Raw genomic sequence first — 19,268 nt, forward strand, 5'->3', positions numbered from 1 at the left:
TCTCCTACACGCTGACACCTACTCCACCCTCAGAAGCATCCAGACCGAAGCCAACCAGAAACTAAATGCAGCAACCAAGACAACACAGATTGCCAAACTCCAAAAACTGAAACCATCCAACAACCCCAGGAAACCACGATCTACTGAAGAGTACCTCACGAAGACCGTCATCAACCTCAGCAGCAGAACTCTAAAACATGGAGAAACTGCAGTTCTTTCCAAAGGGTTGAAGTTTTCACCGACTTGTCCTGTGATTGAGGAGGAGTGGTGGGACATTTCGTGATTGATTCATTTGCCTCACAGGCGAAAAAATTAGGGTTAATGTTATCTGGTTAAAGTGGTGAGGTCATAAAGTTAAAAGGTTAAGCTAATCTCCCCAAAAAGTAAAACGCATTTACAATTACAATTTTAATCTCCATTTGTGGCTATGCCAGTGTCATTCGTTGTCAGACGTATTTAATTCGTATGTTATGTCGGCTTGAAGGGGTGTTTGTGTGTTCAACAAGTTGACTCGCATAATCTCAAGCTTCTATCCCGTGAAAATTCCGGGTTCGAATTGGTCTTCAGCAACCCATGCTTGATGTAAAAGGCGACTGTGCTTGTTCTAAGAGGCAACAAACGGGATCGGGTGGTCAGGCTCGCTGACATGGTTGATTAATGTCACAGTATCCCAATTGGGTAGATCGTCTGGTCCAAACTCGATTATTTACAGACCGCAATATTGTTGAGGGCTGAGTTAAACAACAAACAAACAAACAAACAAAATCATCCAGGTTGTAAGGCTGTTGTAGAACTGAAATACTGTTCAAAGCTTCGTAAATACAAGCGACATTTGTATACATGTTACTTTGTAAACTGGAAGATATATGTGGAATACTAGACAGAGTCAATCGTGTGTCTTTTGAAAAAAGATGTCGGAGACCTGAATGAAATTAAACAGAAATATCAAGTGTGTTTTTTTGTTGCTGTGAAAAACGTTTGGTTTATGAAAACCGACACAGACAATAACGATATATCAACTATTTTTTAAAGCAACGATGAAAGATTTGCTTTCATGTTGAGAAAAGCAAACCACATAGCCAATGGTACTCTAGCCATTGGCCATTTAGAACCATTAATCGAAAATAGCGACAAGGCAACAATGCGACAATACGACATTATCAAATTTAACGCCTTTTTACACATTTTCGATGGGGCGACAATGCGTCAACGCGACATATTTTGATCTTGAAAAATGTCGCGTGGTCGCATTGTCGCGATTCGGTAAAACAAAAAAGATTATTCAAAGCACGACAATGCAACAAATGGTCAGAATGTCATATTGTTTTAGGAAGGGCAATAATGCGACAATGCAACAGCGCCACAATGTCCCTTCTAATATGCCATAGATATATGACCTGCTGTTGCTAACAGTTTAGGTTCGAAGTCGGGATTCTCAAGAATGTAACGTCCATTCGAGGAGGATGTATTGAAATAACCTCTAAACAATATGCACACGTCATTAGCATTGATAGATGATTGTAACTGATCTTTTATTTTGATCTTAACCAAAACGATTAACAAATAACTGTTTAAGTCTTGTATTATGTAATCACGTATCGTATCAAATATTATACTTTCTCTTGCCCGGCAGTTTATGTTTACATATATGCTATTTGCATTATTTGTCACTATTTGATAAGGGGCGGTCGGGTAGCCTAGTGGTTAAAGCGTTCGTTCGTCACGCAGAAGACCCGGGTTCGATTCCCGACATGGGTACAATGTGTGAAGCCCATTTCTGGTGTCCCCCGCCGTGATATTGCTGGAATATTGCTAAAAGCGGCGTAAAACCATACTCATTCACTATTTGATAAATGGGACTGTTCACTGTAGACATACTCTGTTTCTAAAGCCACTGCCATATGTCAACGTACTTCCTCAGCATTGAATATTTTATACACGACGTTGTGTGAAGAAGAAAGCATTTACCTTGTGTGTTTCCGTGTGTTAAATATGTCATATAATATAATATAATTCTATATTATCCTCGCCTTAGATGAGCAAACATGGGTGTGTACCTTTTTTCGCCAGGCAGATTACATATTGACATAAAATGTTCAGAGGATAATCAATAAGGTCATTCTTTACAACGAAGATGGCTTTCATTATGAAAGATAAGAATTGTCATCCTTCTTGTTTTGAAATCGTGTTTGAAATCCCTTGAATATTTAATTTTGTCACTGTACATTGTAAAAGTTATAAAAGTTAAAGCAAACCTTTTCATGGAGTATACACGTTCGGGTGATTTTGGTCAATGATTGTCATTTGGGGACTGAAACAGCATGGAGCAAAAAGTGTTTGTACATAGTTAGAGGTGGGGTGAAATTGGGTTTAACGTCGCGTTCAAGATAACTGTAGCAATGCGCGCGCGTGTGTGAGTGTGTGTGTATATGTGTGAGTGTGTGTGTATGTGTGTGTGTGAGTGTGCGTGCGTGTGTTGGCGTGTGTGTGTGTGTGTGTGTGGGCGTGTGTGTGTGTGTGTGTGTGTGTGTGTGTGCGTGTGTGCGTGCGTGCGTGCGTGCGTGTGTGTGGTTGTGTGTGTGTGTGTGTGCGTGTGCGTGCGTGCGTGTGTGTGTGCGTGGTGTATGTGTGTCTTTGTCCGGACTTGGGCAGATTGTATGGTGCTAACCCCCGAAATGCCATGGAGCAGTTTAACATGGACACCGCACTCAGACACAGTATACTGATTTAGCCCCTTAATGCCGAGCGCCAAGGAGGGTACGAACATGTAATAAACTGGGCGGCAAAAGAAAGTATAGGTCGAGTTCCATGATCGATAAAAAAATAACAAGAAGACGTTTTGTTGTGAATTATAATATAATCTAAGGAGGGGTAACAAATGATTGATCCACCACAGTTTGAATGAATTCGTGCAATCACAGGTAATGTAAGCTCAAGGTAAACAATGATGGGGTAAGAAATTTCATATCCAAAAGTTGTCTGAAATGTCACCAAAAAATTGTCAGACACCCTACACGTTCATTGTCGACACAGTTGCCTTCAATAGCGTGTATGACCTCCAGCTGCCTCAATGCATGCTGTGATACGCCGCCTCATCGATGACGTCAGTCTTATGATGGCTTGGACTGGAATCCGTTGCCACTCGTCTCTCAGGGCCTGCTGCAATTCTTGTCACATCGGGTGAGTTGGCAGGTCAGGGCAAAACGTCAACGTTCTGCTGGTTTAGAAAGTTCCGAGTCAGTCTTGCAGTACGGGGCCTGGCATTGTTGTGCTGAAACAATTTCCCCTGCTGTTGGTTTTGTAAGAACGGAAACACAACTGGCTGCAACACTTGGTCTCTGTACTGCAGAGCGTTTAGGTTTCCCTGTATAATCACCAAATCAGTCTTCTGATCTCCACAAATACCGCCCTACACCATGACGACTCCCCCCGCTGAATGGATGGACCTCTCGAATATACGCCGGAGCCAAACGTTCCCCTCTGCGTCGATAAATTCGTTCTCTGCCGTCATTTCGAAACAAGTTAAACCGACTTTCATCAGTAAAGAGCACTCGACGCCAATTTCTCACTTGCCAGGGTCGAACCTGCCTCGCCCATCGCAGTCTCAGGGTCGATGTTGAGCAGTCAGTACCATTCCTCGGAAAGAACTATACGCTCGTATTCCAGCAGCAGGAAGTCGTCGTAGTACTGTACGTTGGCTAATGGGATGTCCCAACGATGTAGCTGCCGTCGCCTTCGCCGTTACGAATCTGTTTCGCAGGTGAATGAGCCGTACTTGACCGTCTTCCAGTAGTGTTGTCACTCGGGGTCGTCCGGTTCTAGGCCTGTCCTGTGTCCTCCCTGTCTGCCTGTACCGTTGAATCAGCCTGGCTACTGTCAATGGTGTACAACCAAACCTTTGGCAATTTGGACATGTGTTGCCCCCATTTCGGCCATATCGATGGCTCTCTCTCTCTGCTCCTGTGACAGTCGTGGCATTTCTTTTGTGTGCTTTCATCACGTGTGGTTATACCCTGCAGACGAACCCATTTATACAGCTAACACGCACGTACAGTTTATGCCATAGGCGGGAAACCTGTTTCTCCATTTATTTGTCACCGCACGAGCGCCGTCAAAGGTGGCGCGTTCGGGTGAGGTGTTTTTGGTACCTGTTCCTGGGCAAACATATTCCCAAGACGTCATTACATTCCAGCGTGACGCCATAGCATACAAAAGTGACGTAGATAGAGAGTGCTGTAACTTTCGTATTTCACAAGGTCAAAGACGATGCTGGTGAACATGTGCAACCTATTCGGTGTCTACATCGGTTCGCAATGAGATTACCGGGCATCGAATACTTTCTATGACAACGCTATAAGGATGTACACCGAAACGTCGCCATTACAGTACAATAAAGAAGTTTTTGTTATCCATAGATTGTGTCTACTTTGTCATCCGTCAACTTCTCAGAAATGTTTATAAAATAATTCATCGAATACTGTTCGACTCACGTAAATTTGGAAAAAGGACTAACACTATAATCAAGAGTCGATAACACATTTACTCGACGGGGAGTCGTTGTAAATGAGAAAATTAACAATGACGCTGGTGATCAGTCGTTTGATACGAAGTAAATGGGATTAGAAACAAACCTATTCTGTGTATTCAATGTGTTGTTAAATGAATTACCAAAAGATGATGGGACATAGAAGAAATTAACAGGTGGTTTTCCGAACGGCAAATACGGGCTTTACCACTGAATCAATACAATCTTGGCCATCTAATAGCCATTCTAGAAGGTTCTCTTGATCAGTTTTCAATGTTCAATTGTTCAATGGACAATGTATCAAAATATGTTTGTTAGCGTAGTCGCCAGTTTAGAACGAGGGCCTTAGTGCGCCAGAAAGCTGCCTTCTGATTGGCTAATGTCGACTTCTTGTAAGTCATTCCGTTGGTCGGGCTAACGTGACCCCAAATGGTTGGTTTTGGTTGGTTGGTTTGTTGTTTAACGTCGCACTCAGCAATATTCCAACTATATGACGGCGGTCTGTAAATAATCGAGTGTGGACCAGACAATCCAGTGATTGATATCCTTGACCCCCGCAATTGGTATACGATGACATGCATCAACCAAGTCAGCGACCCTGACCACCCGATCCCGTTAGTCGCCTTTTACGTCACGCATAGTCGCCTTTTACGGCAAGCATGGGTTGCTGAAGTCCTAGTCTACCCCAGATCTTCATGGGTCGACCCCTAATGGGATATCCTCAGAGTGAGTGAGTGAGAGAGTTAATATTTAACGTCAAATAGACAATATTTCAGCCATAACCTGACGAGAAGTTATACATTATTAATAGATATAATTAGACTAAATGAAAACCCGTCATCGATTGACTGAAAAACAACAAGAATATCACAGTGACATTCAAACCTAGCATACAAACCATATATAGATAACACAATTGGTAACAATACAATAAATAAGGGATAAAGATCGTCATTAACTGAAGGTAGATCACCATACTGGGGACCATGGGAACTTACAGTACCTTTGCTACCTGCATGGACGCCAGCAGGCTTTACATCACCACTTAAGGTGTTGGCGACGATTGGGAAATTTAGCCAAAATATGACAGAACAGATATTCTACGATTAAAACTATGATAGGAATAACGTACTATGAATGATATGGACCTACTATACCCCCATCAAGGGCACAGCCAATAATAATCTTAGTAAGACAAGTTCTATGGGTGAACAACTTCTTTATTACAATTAGTGCGACGTTTCGGTTTAGATCCTAACACCTTTATCAAGCAAGTAATGGCTAGTGCTAACCAACATAGGTATATATACTTATTCACATCAATGTATATACAATTAATTGTTTGATGGACACAGAGAGCTGATTAAGATAATTGGAAGCCAGTGGATGACTAATGGACACAGAGTAAGCAAGCAGACTGTTAGAGATGATTGGAAGCAGGTGGATTAATTGGATGGACATAGGGATTAAGCAATTAGGCAGCCCGCAACATCTTACAGAAAGCATCTCAACTACTTGTCAAAGAGAGAATCCGACATCACCGCAAAACCAAGACCCTGACTCTTCACAGTATCACCAAACAACAAGATCATATCCAGAATCTCCTACACGCTGACACCTACTCCACCCTCAGAAGCATCCAGACCAAGCCAACCAGAAACTGGATGCAGCAACCAAGACAACACAGATTGCCAAACTCCAAAAAATTGAAACCATCCAACAACCCCAGGAAACCACGATCTACTGAAGAGTACCTCAAGAAGACCGCCATCAACCTCAGCAGCAGAACTCTAAAACATTGAGAAACTGCAGTTCTTTCCAAAGGTTTGAAGTTTTCACCCGCCTCTATTTATAGACAGTATCACTAAACTTATAACCTCTTGCACTACTTCCACCTACTTCACCTGGTAAGACAAGATCTACCAACAGACACATGGCCTTCCCATGGGATCCCCACTGTCTCCTATCATCACAGAAATCTACATGACGGACCTAGAAGAAACCGCCCTCCACACATCATCTATCACCCACCTCTGCTGATTTAGGAAAGTCGACGACACCTTTGTCATTCTCATCCCTGACCATGACCCAAAGACCCTCCTCAACCACCTGAATGCCCAACACCCAAGGATGCAGTTCACTATGGAAGAAGAAGCTGACAGACAACTACCATTCCTAGATGTAAGTGTACAGAAAGACAACAACAACAAACTCAATACCAGTGTCTTCCGTAAACCAACCCATACCGATCAGTATCTTCACCATTCCTCCAACCATCCACCACAAATGGAGAGAGGAATTATCGCCACCTTAGCCCGACGTGCCGTCAACATCTGTTCCACGCCACAACAGCTAAAAACTGAACTCAACCACCTCCGCCATGTCTTCACTAACTTCAACAATTATCCTACCAGCCTAGTTGAACAAACAATCAACAGCATCCTCAGCCCCAGAGAGCGGCCTCCACGACAACAGACAGCCCCGTTTGTCATCCGTCTTCCCTACATAGGAACAGCCAGCCACCAGATTTGCAGACTGCTCAAACACCACGCCAACATTGATACAGTATTCCAGAGAATCAGGCTATCCAGAACATCCTCAGCGCCAATGGCAGGCCCTCTACATCTAAGAAAGAAGACCCAGCTGGTGCCGTATATCACATACAATGTGACTGGCGACTCCCATGTAGGTGAAACATCCAGGCCCCTACCCATTAGAATAAAAGAACACAAGACCTCAGTACAAAGAAATGATCCAGCCAGCAATGAACAGAGATCAGGGCTACTACATCCCGCCTGCTTACCATCACCTAATTGCTAAATCCCTATGTCATACCAATTAATCCACTGGCTTCCTGTCATTTCTATCAGTCTGCTTGCAGACTCTGTGTTCATTAGACAATTCACTGGCTTCCAATCATCCCAATCAGCTTCCGTAGTTGTTTACCCTGTCCCATTAGTCATTCACTGGCTTCCAATCATCTTAATCAACTCTCTGTGTCCATCAATCAGTTTACTGTATAAACATTGATGTTAATAAGTATAGAGAGAGATTCTTTATTCTATACCTATGTTGTGCAGCACTATCCATCACTTTATATAAAGGTGTTAGGATCGACACCGAAACACTACAGGTAACTGCCCACACTGCAAACAACCAGAAACCCCAGAACACTCACTCATCCACTGCACACACTACCTAACACATCGAACCGCATTACAAACCACCCTCAATCTAAACAAGGCTCTAACTCTAGAAGCAATACTAAACCCACAAAATAAACTAGAAAACTTCAAGGCCTTAGGCGTATTCTTAATAAAAACGGAACTAATAAAACGCATCTAAAAACACAATAACCTACCAAATCAAAATCACATAAACAAACAAACATCCACCATACCCAGCTCCCTTAGTTCTCCTCCCCAATCCCATCGGCATCTATTCCAAATCTCAAAATTCCCAAATTCTATATAAGCAACCCCTAAAACCCCCCTCTTCGGTTGCACATACCACTTTCGCCCCTTTCGGAAACACATTAAATGGCCTGGCCGGGCCCGTGTGCGAAATACGCATCAGTCGGAAAGCGCACGTTAAATCTCCAAAGTAAGTAAGTAAGTAAGACACCGAAACGTCGCACTATTTGTAATAAAGAAGTTGTTCATCCATAGAACTTGTCTTTCTTTTATATATTAGTCAGTCGTAGAGTGATCGCACTCAGTATTGTTCCAAATAAAACCTGATTTAAGATATTGGCATAACTTCATATAGGCAAAATAACATTTGCCTACATGAATTGTTATACTTGCCTTTCGAGGAAGTTTTTTTTTTTTTTTTTTTTTTTTTTTTTTAAATTTTTATTCAGTCATATACACAGGATACATAAGCACTCGGAAAGCAAAAAAGCTTTATGAATACAGGTACTTCTCAAAAGGGCCTTTCGAGGAAGTTCTTTAGTCCGCCCGTGTATTAAAGTGAAGCTACTCTAGTCACGTTTGTTAAGAGTCTGTCTGGCCTGTCATAACTTAACGATCGAACTGCCGAGTCACATGTGAACACAGTGACGAAAGGAAGGAAGGTTATAATGGTTTTTAAATCGATGAAAAGACCCAATGGTGGAAAATGGTGTACTCACTAAATCTTTTCGGAATTTATATCGCCTAAGTTGCCAAGACTTGTAAAATGCCCCCTCAACACGCAGCCCAGACAGCCTATGTGACTTCTTCCAGGAAGCGCTGCCTAGTCGAACCCACCGAGAACTTTTCGGAGAATGTGACGATTCACCAACACTGTAGAATGCTGCGTTACCCAGATTGTCGGAAGGGCAACAAACCCGGTACTTATCCAATGTCCGACATATTGGGAGGTACCAAACCTATGGCACCTAATTTACATAAACGAATGGATGTCAACTTCTTTATTATTGGGTTGATAATAATAACATTTATCTCAATAATTTTCCCAGTTTCGCGATGGTTAATTTTGACTAGATCGCCGATTGACGAGGGCGACGCAGTGGCTGTTTGTAAACATTGATAGTAGTACCTGGCTGACCTTCCCCTATTTGTTTCTTGATCTGCATATGACCCCAACGGATACTGTTTTTATGCTGCCGAAAAACCTTCCAATTTAATGATAAAATGCTATATCCGCATACGATAAAAACAAAAAGGGTACCAAACATATCTATAGAGAACTCGAGTAAAGTTCAAATTCTCAGGTAAAATATGGGGGTTCATTTCGTCACAATCCAACTCGTCTGATGCACCGCGAGTCGCTCTGCAGAGTTGCGTCCCTTCGGCACGCCAGAAACCTATGATTGTGGGTTCGAATCCCGGTTCGCCCCGATTATGTGTCTAGGTTTGTCATCACCATACCCGTGCTCGTGGGTTTCACCGAAGTGGTAAACGTCTGAGACCTGCATCACTCTGGGCTTTACTCCAACATTAAGCTGACACACCGCGATATAACTGGAATACGCATCAGGAAAGAAAGTTGGTAACATAGCGTTTTCTCCATGATTGGCAACTTTCAATGATGGTTTGCGTTCTTGGAAACTTTCAAGTGATAATCTCCATTATCTGACGAAACAGATTCCAAAGAGCGTAAAGGGCAATGTAATGATGACAATTACAGTAAAGTACGGTTATAACGAACTCAAAGGGACTTCTAAGTTTAGTTCGTTATAACCGTAGTTCGTTATAAGCATATATACAGCATAACTACAGCAAATAGTCGGGACCAAAAGGTAAGTTCGTAATATCCGTCAGTTCGTTATAAGCGTGTTCGTTATAACCGTAGTTTACTGTATATGAATGGTTCCCTGAAAATAACGAAAACACTGTATGTATGATGTGTCTGAAGGTCAATGAAAACAATGAAAGCTTTAAATCTCAAATATGACATTGAGGTGTGACATTCAATCCAATATGTGAAACATCGAAACGCACAGCACACAGTTTAAAGACGGACGTCATACTTCAATATGTATTTGTGTTTCTTCTAATGTTTTCTTCATGCATATTTGTTTATCATTCACCTTCTACGAATTAATTACATGGATTAACACAACTTATATATGTTAAAATGTGCAAAATATGACTGAATGAGGCCATTCATAAAACGCCTAAATATTTAAATAATTTGACAAATTGACAAACAAATCTTTCCATTTATTTGAAAGATTGTCTAACAAGTATCAAGATGTTCAAATGGGCTATCACAATAGATTCATTATGTTAGGATTTGAAGCAAAAATAATCAATATATAATTTGACTTTTGTTTTCATTTAATCCTATCATGGCACTGGATGACATAATTAAGCATTAAAATGTTTGGAATTCGTTATAATATTTATGCATTAAAATGCTTGGAATTCGTCATAATATAGTAAATGGACAGATGTGTCTGCCAGTTTGTAAAATAACTGAAATATTCAGGCGTTTGTATTTGGCATAAGTGAAACTTTTAAAACATACATTGACCGGTTTTACAAACTGACTGTAATATACATATATACTTTAATGACACATTAAAATATAGAACATGATTGTACATTTGCACTATTACACGAATCAGTAGGAAAAGTTTTGAGTGTGAAGTTAGGGTGGCCTTTTCTTTTACACTGAACAACTTCTTTGTGAAGTTTTAATGCTGAGTCTAACATTCACCCACTAGTCTAGCATTTTTTAACTTTGATTCTTTCCACTTTTATAAAAAAGGTTTGGTTTATGCTCAGATACATTGTGTTTCTGCAGTTATTTGGGTGATATTGCAGCAACCTGGTTCTTCAACCAGCAAGACTTCGAGGTGACTCCAAATGCTGTAAAGCTTACCTGTAAGTGCACACTCCTTGTCTGACTCCGTATCTGATTCTGTCTTATCACACACTTCTCCGTCTACTCACTACCTGCATGCACACACCACTATCCCAGTTAGCGCTCAGCGGAATAGTCCTTTTATTGATTTGCTGGCTCCGCCTCTGATCCTGCGCGTACTTGCAGGTTAAAAGATCGATTCGAAGCACGTGTGACGAGGTATCGCTGAGTCACACATCAGGAACATTAATGATTAAATGGAATTAGAAACTAATCTAAAAACTGTTTATGTTACTGTTTTTGTTTATAGTAATCGGATAAACGATCCAGTTATATATGGCGCTACAATTTACTGTGAATAGTGTATGGCGTCTATATGGTATGATCGAAAAACACGTTTTTAGTTCGATTCCCCAATATGCATTGGTTATGGTTTGTCAGAACTTTATCGGTGTTCTCGGTTTTCATCAAAGTGGAGACTGACTAAGACCTGCATCACATCGCCATTTTCTCTCACATCAAACTGACCCACTGTGATATAACTGAAATACTTATCACTGTAGCGTGAAGGGAAGTATTAACCGCTTTCGTGTAATTAATCAGCGCGGGGATGGTGCTCAAAGAACAAGGATCTCAATAAGGGTGAATTCAAATTCATCAGATCCTGTCACGACAACGGGACGCAGCTTTTCACACATCATATTGCGGCGCCTTGGACGTTCCTCGTTGCTCTTCCTTTTAACTGTTTAGTTTTCATGTCCATACTTGATGATCTACACATCGCTTTAATATAACTGTAATATTTCTGGCGTAGCAACATTCAAGTGCTCAAGACGACCATGGATAGCGTTACATGCAGAAGACCACAGACCAGCTTTCGACCGGCTGGACAACCCATACCATATGATTAAACCTTGAGTGGTATGATTACTCCCAAAAAGCATATGTTTGTGGTAAGAGTCGGGGCGATGGGAAAGCCAAGTGGTTAAGCGTTGGCTCGTCACGCCCAAGACCTGGGTTCAAATCCCCGCATGGGTACAATATGTAAAGCTCATTGCTGGTGTCCCCCTCCGTGATATTGCTGGTAAAAAGCGACGTAAAAACATACTCACTCGGTCGTGCGAGTAGACTAAAATGGATTGGTTGTCAGGCTCGGTGACGTGACTGCATGGTGTCGTGCTCTGACAACGTATACGACCCGTGAAGATCCGGGGTAGAATAGGTCTTCAGCAACCCATGCTTGCCGTAAAAAGGTGACTATGCTTGTCGTGAAAGGCGACTAACGGGATCGGGTGGTCAGGCTCGCTGACTTGGTTGATGCATGTCATTGGTCCCAATTGCGTGGATCGATGCGCATGACAATCACTGGATTGTCTGGTCCAGACTCGATTATTTACAGACCGCCGTCATACAGCTGGAATATTGCTGAGTGCGGCGTTAAACAACAAACCATCCAACAATCAACCGACAACGTATTGTTGCTTATAGTATCAAGCTCTGGGATGTTTCGCGTCACCGGCTTGTCCAATATACTAGTATATACAGGCTACAAGTTAGTTGAAATATTGCTGCTTTAGGCGTTCACACACCCTGACTCACACTCACACACCCTGACTGGACCGCCTCCGTGGTCTAGTCGTAGAGCGTCCGCCCGGAGAGCGGAAGGTCCGGGGTTCGATCCCCGGCCGCGTCATACCAAAAGACGTTAAAAGATGATAGTTGTTGTGTCCCTGTCTGGCGCTCGGCAATAACGGGCTAAAACTAGGACTGGTCGGCTCGGAGTCAGTATACTGTGTCTGAGTGGGGTATTCATGATAAACTGCGGCATGGTATGTCAGTGGGCTAGCACTATAAATCGGCATCAGTCCGGACTAGTACCAGCAGCCATACACACAAACGTGCATGCACGTCGCTATATAAGTGTAATAATCTTGAACGCGACGTTAAACCCCATTTCACCTCACCTCACCTCACCTCACCTCACCTCACCTCACCACACACCCTGACGTCTATGCAGCTCAGAGGCGGAACCGTGAAAGCGTATTTGCGTGTACAACATTTTCTTTCTCAACTTTTTTACAACTCTTTCTTTCTTTCCATTTCTTATCGTTATGTCATAAACTTGTGTTTGATTAATTAATTATTATTTTATAATGTGTCCTCCCGAGGTGATGCCGGGTCCGAATTGGCCCACAGCAACCTCCGTCTAAGATGTGACTTGATGGATCGGGGGGCACGGGTGGCCCAGTCGTCTAAAGCGCCGCGATTCGCTGTGCAGTGTTGCGTCCCTTGGGCACGCCAGAAACCTTTGACTGTGGGTTCGAATCCCGGGTCGCCCCAATTATGTTTCTAAGTTTGTCAGCACCATACTCATGCTCGTGGGTTTCACCGAAGTGGTAAATGTCTGAGACCTGCATCACTTCGGGCTTTCCTCCCACATTAAGTGATATAACTTGAATAATGTTAAAAGCGGCGTTAAACCTAACTCACTCACTCACTCACTTGATGGATCGGGGTGTCAGACTCGGTGACCTGGTTGATAGCATGTCATCCGACGGCGTGTATCGTGTTCACAATATCGATTACTGGATTGTTTTGGTCCATGTTCTATTATTTATAATTATTGGTGGCGCCATATATCCGGAATACTCCTGACTGCGGCGTTGAACAACAAAATAGATGTATCTAGATGTGGGACCTGGGTCAATAAAACCTAATACTAAATTAATCGCTTGCATTAACAACAACAAATATGCCCGTGTTTAATCGTTAAAGAAAGACATGTGTGCATAAAAATATACCATTGTACTTATTGGTCTCTACCCTGGGAGTGGGTATTGATAATCGCTGTGGTTCTGTTCATCAGACCTAAAAACATACACCAGTTTTCAATAATCTAGTCCTCAAGATCCGGGGTAGAATAGTTGTCATCAGCAACCCATGCTTGCCGTGAAAAGCGACTATGTTTTGCCGTAAGAGGCGAATAACGGGATAACGGGATCGAGTGGTCAGGCTAGCTGCCTTAGTTGATGCATGCCATTGCATCCCAATTGCGTGGATCGATGATCATGATGGCAGTCACTGGATTGTCTGGTCCAGACTCGAGTATGTACAGACCGCCGTCATATAGCTGGAATACTGCTGAGTGCGGCGTTAAACAACAAACAAACAACATGAAACCAAGAGCCAAGACTAGTGGCAACATTTGAATTTTACAGTACTGTTGTTGAACGTGTGACGAGTACGTTTACCAAATGCATATTTCCTGACGTTATGTGACATGTCTATGAATGGCATTTAGAAGTGATGCACATAAGAGATAGAATGTGTAGAGGTAGTCTTCATCAACTGGGTTATAGAAGATCGACTGAATAAGTGAATGAAGGATCACTCACCTGACGAAGTAGTAAGCATACACTCCGAAACGTTGTGTTCCTCTTGATAAAGAAGTTGACATCCATACGTTTATGGAAATAAGGCGCCTGTGGTTTGGTACCTCCCAGACTGTTGACTGACATTGGGAGAGCACTTGCCAGGAACGCACCCCTAATGGGTAATGGTTTGCTGGGGTTTGCTGTCAGGAATACAGCCCTTCTGACAATCAGAGTAATGCAGAAGACTGCAGTGATGGAAAGTCTTCAAATTCTTCGAAATGTTCTGAGTGGGTTCGTCTAGGCAGCACTTCCTGGGAGAAGTCCTATTCGCTGTCCGGCAAGGGCCCTGAGCTGATGATGAACCCAACCAGCCTGACTGTGCCAGGATCACCCAAACCCGCTTTGCCGGATATGACAAATGCAATATCGTGTAAATGTACCCTATTTTCCCATCCGTTATGCCACGGATTTCTGTTTATGAATATTTCTGATGTGGTTTTGAACCTTTAAGAATCTAAACTGGGCAGATATGTTAACTTAAATGTTGAAGATGTGTTTTAACTATACTGATCACATTGACGATGAAGAACATGTCTTATTTCTATGTCCATGAGGATTTGATCGCAGATTTACTTTATTCAGGAAAGCAGCTTTTTAAACCTGTCAAACAACGAGAAGTGTGTGCCCTATGTAAACATGAGGCACATGTCATTGCCATCACCTGCTTACTTTTATAACATCGCAGAAAGCCTTTGTTTTATGGGTCCATATTTCTATCTCTATATAGTTGTCATATTTGTATTGTCTCCCTGCAGTGCTGCACTATTTTCTATGTATTTATAAACTCCCATTTTATGCATGGCTTTTTATGATGTGTAGCGGTGAGACGAAAATAAACGTATGTTGTCACAAAGCATTCGTAGCACTACGATTTCCTTAACAGTACATTTTAAAGGGAGACAGTGATTCAAGGTTAGTCTCCCATTTCTAGTCTTGGTCTAGAAGTGATCACTGTCATGTTTGAAATTGAAACAGTATAGTCTTTTACCGTTAGAAAATGAAAATGATTTATTGACAGCAGACAGAAAGTGGGGTTTGATTAAAAAAAAACCTGCAAGGACTGCCAATTATCCCGAGTGTTGCACCCCTCTGAAACCCGTGAAGATAGAATAGGTCTTCAGCTACACATGCTTGCCGTAAAAGGTGACTATGATTGTCGTAAAAGGCGACTAACGGGATCGGGTGGTCAGGCTCGCTGACTTGGTTGATGCATGTCATCGATCCCAATTGCGTTGATCGATGCTCATGATTTTTATCACTGGATTGTCTGGTCCAGACTTTTATTTACTTATTTACAGACCGCCGTCATATAGCTGGAATATTGCTGAGTGCGGCGTAAACGAACCAACCAAACCAAACCTCTGAAGACATAAATCTCGCAGCTCTTCGCACGAACGCTTTTTAAGGATCAGGACCCTAATATGGTGCCAAACGTCATCTCTTGGCTTCCGGCTTAATATGTCTTCATACCTTTTTTAAGAACGCTTGAGTCATATCAGTGTACTCAGCTGGTACAACTTAATAAGATAGGGATGTTGACATAAATGTATTATCATGCGTGTTTTGTTTTTATTTGTCACTGTTTGGAAGGCGAAAACAGTTTTAATTGGCCTCCGCATACCACGTAAACATTTCAGCGATCGGAGGCATCAGGAATACCACTTAACAGTGATAGGCATAGGGGTACCAAAAGGGGATAAGCATCCTCTGATATAGCACTAAAGTCATCAATGTTGAACACTTACGTTTTTAAAAGATGTGCATATATATTATTTTGACATCTCACTGTAGTTTTCTTTGTTCAAGGAATTCTTTTGATAAGAACATACGAGTAGTGGGTGAATTGGGTTTAAAGCCGCTTTGAATTTCAACTAAGAACAACAAAAATCAGAAATGTAAAACTTGTTTGCTATTCACCAACCGACAACCACGACGTTGTCTAACGTTAAACACATCCTTACTTTTAGACTTTGCAAAACGTTCGTCTGTGACGAGTATTTGAAAAATAAACAAGAACTCATTGTATACATACTGTGTGAGTCGCCCTTGCGTGATGCAGGTGACACGTGTTCTCTGCAGCTGTTGCACATGCGCTGCGCTCTGTCGCCATCTGATCTTTACATGGTACAAGGCTCTGTACATTTTCGTGTGAGTGAGTGAGTTGGGTTTAACGCCGCTTTTAACAGTATTCCAGCTATATCACGGCGTGTCAGCTTAATGTGGGAGGAAAGCCCGAAGTGATGCAGGTCTCAAACGTTTACCACTTCGGTGAAACCCACGAGCACGGGTATGGTGCTGACAAACCTAGAAACATAATTGGGGCGACCCGGGATTCGAACCCACAATCATAGGTTTCTGGCGTGCTCAAGGGACGCAACTCTGCACAGCGAATAGCGGCGCCTTAAACAACTGGGCCACCCGTGCCCCCACATTTTCCTGTGACCCTAAACAGGTATTTTATCTGTCACTTGAATTTTTAAAATATGCTGACGGAGATTACACGAAATCTAATTACATAACATGACAATCGTGATAGGATACATGATGTAACACAACGTTATACATAAGCTTTAAAGTGAGTGAGTGTTGAGTTGGGTTTAACGCCGCTTTGAACAGTACTCAGTTATGTGTCGGCGTGCCAGCCTGATGTGGGAGGAAAGCCCGAAATGATGCAGGTCCCAGACGTTCATCACTAGGGTCACACACGGGTATGCTGACACACCAAGAATTATTATCAGGGCGAACCGGGATTCGAACCAACGATCAAAGGTTTCTAGTTTGTCCAAGGGGCGCAACCCTGTACACCGAATTGCCCAGAGATTGGCTTTTAAGGATTATACAAATATTTGAACATATTTAGTTCAATGTGGTTCTTTCATTTGTCGCCGTGGCCGAAGTTGACGCCAACAATACTGCAAATCATACGATGCTGATTCGAACACCGCTTGCGACAAGATATGATATAGTTCCGCTTATTCCTGGTGTACATTGATTTAGGAATGGATATCTGACAAACAAATTGTCCATTCATGAAACACAATGGATCGTTTACACTAGAGTAACGTCACAGGTTAGTTTAAACCATATTCATGTACAGAAGAGAATTTATCACTTCAAAATGCCTTTCAAAGACTTGATGTTCCCGTATATGTACTGTCTTGAATCTTGACAGCCAATACAGTGTTCAAATACAACCCTGGGCTCTCAAACGTTTGTATTGAACATCCTGCTAAAGTATTAATGATATGTAACTTAATACATCGATATAGATGCTAGTACAAACATAGCTGAGAGAACTGATTCGTTGTAACCCTGCTGCATCTATTCATGGACAGTTTTTATTCATTCCATCATTATTGGGTATATAACTAAATTGATTAAGTATACGACAGGCACCTTCACACATTAGTGTTTATTCCGTCGTTAATGCGTATTTCTAAGACCCCTAATTTCGATTATAGGTTGAACTTACAGTTTGAATTAATCGAGCCTGGACCAAACAATCAAGTAATTGACATCATGAGCATCGATACATGCATTTAGGATACGATAGCATGCATCAAATAAGTCAGCGAGCCTGACCACCCGATCCCGTCAGTCGCCTCTTACGACCATTTTGGGTTGCTGAAGACCTATTCTACCCCGGATCCCAGGCAAAACCTTGATTCATCTGTTTGTTTGTTGTTTTACGCCGCACTAAGCAATATTCCACCTTTATGACGGCGATCTGTAAATAATCGAGTCTGGACCAGACAGTTAAATGATTGATATCATGAGCATTGATCTACACAATTGGGATCGATGACATGCTTCAACCAAGGCAGCGAGCCTGACCACCCGATCCCCCTGTTAGTCGCCTCTTTCGGCAAGCATAGTCTCCTGTTACGGCAAGCTTGGGTTGTTGAAGACTTATTCTACCCCGGATCTTCACGGGTGCGTCTTTCAGGCGGAAAGCCCGGGTTCGACTTTGTACATGGGTACACTGTATGAAGTCCATTTCTGGTGTGTTCCGCCGTCATATTGTTGGAATATTGCAAAACTCGGTCGTTATAACCATATTCACTCACTCACTTAAGATCCTAGAAAGAAGCAAAGTGGTATGGCAAGAGAACCCTTGTTTCTCAGCTGATGACATGAAGAGAGTCGAAATTGGTGATTTGTTTTGGTTACTTGTTACAAGTGAACATTTCACGTTCGTGACACAAATGTATCTATTCCAATCAATATAGCAACTGGAAACTAAGAAAAGGCATCTCACGTATTCCGTAGAGATACTTTATTTATCTACCATCTATTTATTTACCAAGACACCAAAGCCCCCATACTGATCATGGTCAAAGAATTGTCATGGTCAACTGTGAATCGGGGCAAAACCTTGATTCATCTGTTTGTTTGGTTTGTTTGTTTTTTTACGCCGCACTAAGCAATATTCCAGCTATATGACAGCGGTCTGAAAATAATCGAGTCTGGACCAGACAGTTAAGTGATTGATATCATGAGCATCGATCCACTCAATTGGGATCGATGACATGCTTCAACCAAGTCAGCGCGCCTGACCACTCGATCCCATTAGTCGCCTCTTATGACAAGCAAAGTCGCCTTTTACGGCAAGCATTGGTTGCTGAAGATCTATTCTAACCCGGATTTGTCTGTAAACATGGTGTTATGCCATTGGTGCACAGTCCGTCCCTACTGCTGCCTAAACCACCCCAATCGTTGCCGCCTATGGTAAGTTATTGCGGTCACCTCCTTCACAGGACGCCTTGCAGTCAAGTTGGCTGAAGTTAACGGTAGATGTTGATATTCGCCTTCCTGTTATTGTACGGAATTCTCTAATGATAAGAGCAGCGGTTGTTAATCTATTGGCGTAATGCAAATAATGAGACGATTTTATCTAGGTGTCGTTTATAGGAGGCCTGTCACGTCCAGGTATCATTGCAACTCCAACCGTTTGACGGTACTTGTCCCACAGTCGGGAAATTACACTTTTTGAT

The 19,268-nt window shown here is 42.3% G+C and overlaps 1 protein-coding gene across 1 annotated transcript in view; it reads right to left on the reverse strand.

Moving 5' to 3' along the window:
• The window catches only part of LOC124112649 (integumentary mucin C.1-like), a 55,551-nt gene extending 44,593 nt beyond the window's left edge, over window positions 1-10,958 (reverse strand). The window contains exon 1 of the mRNA XM_046472780.2: window positions 10,859-10,958. The gene's annotated coding sequence lies outside the window, so the exon portion shown is untranslated. The remainder of the gene's footprint in view (window positions 1-10,858) is intronic.
• Between the last annotated feature and the right edge of the window lie 8,310 nt (window positions 10,959-19,268).

This window comes from Haliotis rufescens, unplaced genomic scaffold, assembly GCF_023055435.1.
Source record: "Haliotis rufescens isolate VD_foot unplaced genomic scaffold, xgHalRufe1.0.p SCAF_95, whole genome shotgun sequence".
NCBI lineage: Eukaryota > Metazoa > Mollusca > Gastropoda > Lepetellida > Haliotidae > Haliotis > Haliotis rufescens.